Here is a 5000-nt window from a genome sequence, read left to right as displayed (position 1 = left end):
TGTGTGTGTGGGTGTGTGTGTGTGTGGGGTGTGTGTGTGTGTGTGTGGGTGTGTGTGTGTGTGTGGGGTGTGTGTGTGGGTGTGTGTGGTGTGTGTGTGTGTGTGTGAGAGTGTGTGTGGTGTGTGTGGGCGTGCATTTGTGGTGTGTGGTTGTGGGTGTGTGTGTGTGGTGTGTGTGTTTGTATGTGTGTGTCACATGTGTGTGTCATTCGGAGTGTTAGATTAGATTCATTCAGTCACAGAGAGGCTGCAGTGATTTGTAAATCATTTATTGATTAGTGTGTGTGTGTGTGTGTGTGTGTGTTGATAAGTTTTATTATTATTATTATTAATATAAAGAATATTCTACAGCTGTACATACAGATTCAGATGATCTGAACCAATGGGGCTTAAAACACATAAAAACACTGCACTTCTCTGAGCCAAAACTACCCACAATCCACCTCTCCGCCCCATACAAACACACTGACGTCACACTGTACTGATGTACTCACACCAACATCCACACGACCCACAATGCACTGCGCTCAGTCCACAACATTCAACCAAAGTGTTTTCTGCTTTAGTTTGTGTGAGTATGATGTTTGAGTTCGCTTTATCATTTCAGACTCATGTTCACACACTTACAGACGCGAAGCGACGGCCGCTCTGTATAATGTGAAATAAATGGATTAATAAATATATTTCCTGTTGTAAACTAGCTACAATACTGAGATGATGATTCATTAAACTGTTTTAATAATGCCTCAGGCTCTCGCGTGTCTCTGTGTTTACAGGAGGACCTGACTATATTCATCATCTCGTGTGTGCGTGTGTGTGAGAGAGAGAGTGTGTGTGTGTGTGTGTGTGTGTGTGTGAGAGAGAGTGTGTGTGTGGGGTGTGGTGAGAGAGAGAGTGTGTTAGTGTGTGTGTGAGAGTATAAGTGTGTTAGTGTGTGTGAAAGAGAGTATAAGCACAGTGTCCAGCAGGGGTCAGAGTTGAATCTGTTCGTGTCATAATCTTTACAGACACTAGAGGTCACAATAACACAACACACACTCACACGCTGATCATGATGTGTGTGTTGTGTTTGTAATGTAACAATCATCTGAATGTTTTCAGAATGTTACATTTAAATGTTCAGAGTCCTAGTGAACAGTGTCTATATGAGTTAATGTGTGAGATCTCAGCTCTTCATGAAGTGTGTGTGTGTGTGTGTGCAGGACAGTCAGGCAGAGGTCAGAAGTTGAGCGGAGATCATCACTCACAGACAGTAAACACACTGAGATGTGTGTGTGTGTGTGAGGGTCGTTTGTCAGCAGTATTGAGTGAGAGAGTGATGCTAATGACCTGTGATGAGCACACACACACACACACACACACACACACACACACACACAGATTAAACGTCCAGATCCTGTGTATTTGCTCTTGTGAAGTGCCAGACATGTATGCTCACTAACCAGCACTGGTGTCACATGACCAGTGATGTCACGAGTGAGGCACGCGGATCAGCCAGCGTCTTCACTGGAGCCAGACAGGAAGTGGAGCGTTCCATTCGGAGCGTGAGGCGGGGGTCGGGAGCCAGAGGTGAGGCGTGCTGATGTCATCAGGGGCCTGAGAGCGGGTGTGGTGCTCACAGGCATCTCCGTGGCGACCCCTGGGGGCCCCTATTGTGTGTGTGTCTTTGTTCAGGGTTAATGTGTGTCACTGCTCTCATTACACACGCTCGGATATACAAGCCTCGCGAGTGTCGACATGTCATCAGCAGATGTGAGATGTTCCACAGAAACAACAGAAAACAGATGAAGACAAGAACCAGAAACAAACACGTGCTCCCCTCCCACATCACGATGAGTGTGTCTCTTCATCAGGTTTGGAGAAATGTAGCATAGCAGTGAAAAAGTGTTCTGGTGTGAATCAGGAGAGAAATCTGCACAGATCAAGCAGCGTTTAAACAGCTCGTTTGTGTGTTTTCTTTTTAAAAAACCAGCTCTAAACAAAATATGTGGTCTGGATTCTGATGTGAGAGACAACAGCAGATGCACTTTTTCACTGGAGGAAGTGTTATTATGGATTATAGACTCTATGTATTTGAGTTAAAAAACATCTTTAATGCTGGATGTGGTTTCATCTTTTGTCTTCTCCAGATGTTTCACTGATGGACTGGAGTGCTGTGGATTACTTGTGGATTATGGTGATGTTTTTATCAGCTGTTTGGACTTCTCATTCTGACGGCACCCATTCACTGCAGAGCATCCATTGCTGAGACACTGATGCAGTGCTACATTTCTACAAACCTGATGAAGAAACACACTCTATGTGATGATCTGGACGAGCTGCATCACTCTGATTGGCTCCTGGTTCATGATGCTTCCATGAAGAACCTTTAACATCCATTCCATTCGACAAAACGTTCTTTATAGTGAACCAAAAACAGTTCTTTGTTCTCCGATGGGATCCCACATTGAATTAAATGTGAAATGTTGAAGTTGAGAGACTGGAATAGTATTTCCTCCAGTAATGTTTTATTTCCAGTTACTGTAGATCAGCTTCTGCTCTGAATGTCTGCTCAGACGGCAGGTTCATCATCAGGACACCAGACTGAGAAGAGAGCAGAAATAACGTCTCATGAGTCCCAGAGTGATGTCCAGTGTTTCATGTGTCTGATAACAGAAACACAATCTGATGCTCGAATCATCAGAGAGTCACACACACACACACACACACGCGCACACGCACACACACTCACACACACACACTCACACACACACAACACACACCCTCACACCCTCACACACACAACACACCCTCACACCCTCACACACACACTCACACACACACACACACACACACTCACACTCACACACACACTCACACACACACACACTGTATGTGAAACAGGGAGTGACTGCAGTAACACTTCACACAATACAGCATTACACACCAGTGAAACACACACATTTACACACAAACACATGAAAGAACAGCCGCTCTCTCTATAGGTCTCTCTCTCTCTCTCTCTCTCTCTCTCTCTCTCTGGTAGAGGTTCTATCAGGTCTAAATCACATGTACATCTAATGTGTGTGTGTGTGTGTGTGTGTGTGTGTGTGTTGTGTGTGTGTGTGTGGTTGTGTGTGTGAAATATTCAGATGTAAACCCCTTTGTAATCTTTAACATTTTTCATTTTCAAGTTAACTATAATTTAATTGACAACCACATTTTTTTTCCCTCAGTTTGACTGTATTTGTAAGCTACACAGTATATATATTTATAATATAACTACACACACACACACACCACACACCCACAACACCCACACACCAAAAACAAAAATTGACAAAGTTATTAAAGGATTATTGTTTCCTCTATTTCATCTATTCAGACTTGTTAAACAGGGACCACCACGAAAGGTTTTGTTTTTAGAAACTTTACGAAATCGTCACATTTATTTGTCCGATAAGCATATATTTGTATTCCAGTGTTTGTTTATTATTTTTAACTGAATTCAATGTGCGCGTTCAGAATCCACATAAAGCGCGCTCGTGTTTCAGTTCTGACGGAACAGGCCGGCCGGGACCAATAGGAGGCGCGGTCCTGCCCGCGGGGGGGCGGGGGCCTGCAGCAGTGGCCCTGTCTCGCGCTCAGTCCGGAGGCGGCGAACTCCGGCGTCCGCTGCGAAAGTCTCTTTAAATGTTCTTCTCGAGGTTATTTTTCGCACTTTACGGTCCGCCGCAGCGACGAGTGAAATAAAAAACACACACACCAAAAAAAACACGCTCCTCTGATTAGAGCGCTTTTATTGGAACGATAAGGGACGCGCATAACGCAGGATTGTGTTTCAGTCCGATTTGAATTCTTCTTTTGTATCTGTATTGATCCGGATCGGATTCAGTCTGGACTGGTAGGATTTAGGACTGCTGAAGTTTTATCTGAATTCATTTGCATCTGGAGCGCAGAGTTTAACGTTAGTAAAGAAAGAAAAGTTCTCCACGAGTGGGATTTTTGCATAATTAAGTCAATAATTATAATTAATAATAACTAATATTCGGTGTTTTGATGAGGGTTTGGGAGTTCTGATCTGATATCAAGGATCTGACAGCAGATCCAGCAGCACTCCGGACATGGTTCGTGTTTGCTGGTGGAATTATCCCTGTGTTTCTGGTCTGGTTTCTGGACTGGGGTTATGCTCAGGGAGAGGAAGGTGCGGTCCACAGTCATTCATTATGTGTGTATTAATAATTCATTCTGTGTTATTCTCTTAATACAGGAGTGTTTCTAGTAAAACGTATCTGTTTTAATAGTTTCAAACACAACACGATTCTGTCTTAATTTAAACATAATTCATCAGGGACATGACAAACTTCTGTTTTTTAAAGATTTGATTCACTTTCACAGTAACTTGTGTATTTTCTGTCTGAATTTATTTTTGGGATGAGAAATCAAACACAATAAGAAGTCAGTAGATTGTGTGCTGTGAATAAAACAATTCATTTTAAAAGTACTTCAGTGATTCAGTAAAGAACCTCTATTTTTGGCTCTTCACAAAATTAAGTTTTTAAGATATGTTAAATGTTTTTATAATGTTAAACTCACAGTGATGTCATAGGAGAGCCATTTTTACACATTTTAATGATCTAAAGAACCTTTTTCCATCATAAAGAGCCTCTAGCGCAGTGGAAAGATTCCGGCTGCTTTTTATTAGAGTTCACTAAAGCCCGTCCTATAAAACACAGTTTTAAGTGTGGTTTCTCGAGTTCGGGCTCTTGACCCAGGTTTGTTTGGTCAGTGTTTGGTTTTCAAGTGGTTCTTGTTTAAAAGCAGCCAAAAAAACAACAGGGGGACGGCAGAACCACAGAATCAGTTCTTTGTTGAACATTGAAAGAGTTGTCTCCACTTTCTCTGTATTTCTGCTGACCGTCACAGGGGAGTGTGTTGTTGTGGGTGGTGTGTGTGTGTGTGTGTTGTGAGAGTGTGTGGGTGGTGTGTGTGTTTAGTGTGTGGGGTTGTTGTGTTGTGTT

The 5000-nt window shown here is 42.8% G+C and overlaps 1 protein-coding gene and 1 long non-coding RNA gene across 2 annotated transcripts in view; both read left to right on the top strand.

Moving 5' to 3' along the window:
- LOC122141932 overlaps positions 1-744 on the top strand; it is a 1357-nt gene extending 613 nt beyond the window's left edge. Inside the window, exon 2 of the long non-coding RNA XR_006158215.1 lies at positions 280-744. This is a non-coding gene — a long non-coding RNA (uncharacterized LOC122141932). The remainder of the gene's footprint in view (positions 1-279) is intronic.
- A 3362-nt stretch (positions 745-4106) lies between these two features.
- Positions 4107-5000, top strand: part of LOC109093305 (ephrin type-B receptor 4b-like) — a 74243-nt gene continuing 73349 nt past the window's right edge. The window contains 1 exon segment of the mRNA XM_042750408.1: positions 4107-4183. The gene's annotated coding sequence lies outside the window, so the exon portion shown is untranslated.

Source organism: Cyprinus carpio, chromosome B23, assembly GCF_018340385.1.
Source record: "Cyprinus carpio isolate SPL01 chromosome B23, ASM1834038v1, whole genome shotgun sequence".
NCBI lineage: Eukaryota > Metazoa > Chordata > Actinopteri > Cypriniformes > Cyprinidae > Cyprinus > Cyprinus carpio.
This window is presented reverse-complemented; position numbering and strand designations above follow the sequence as displayed.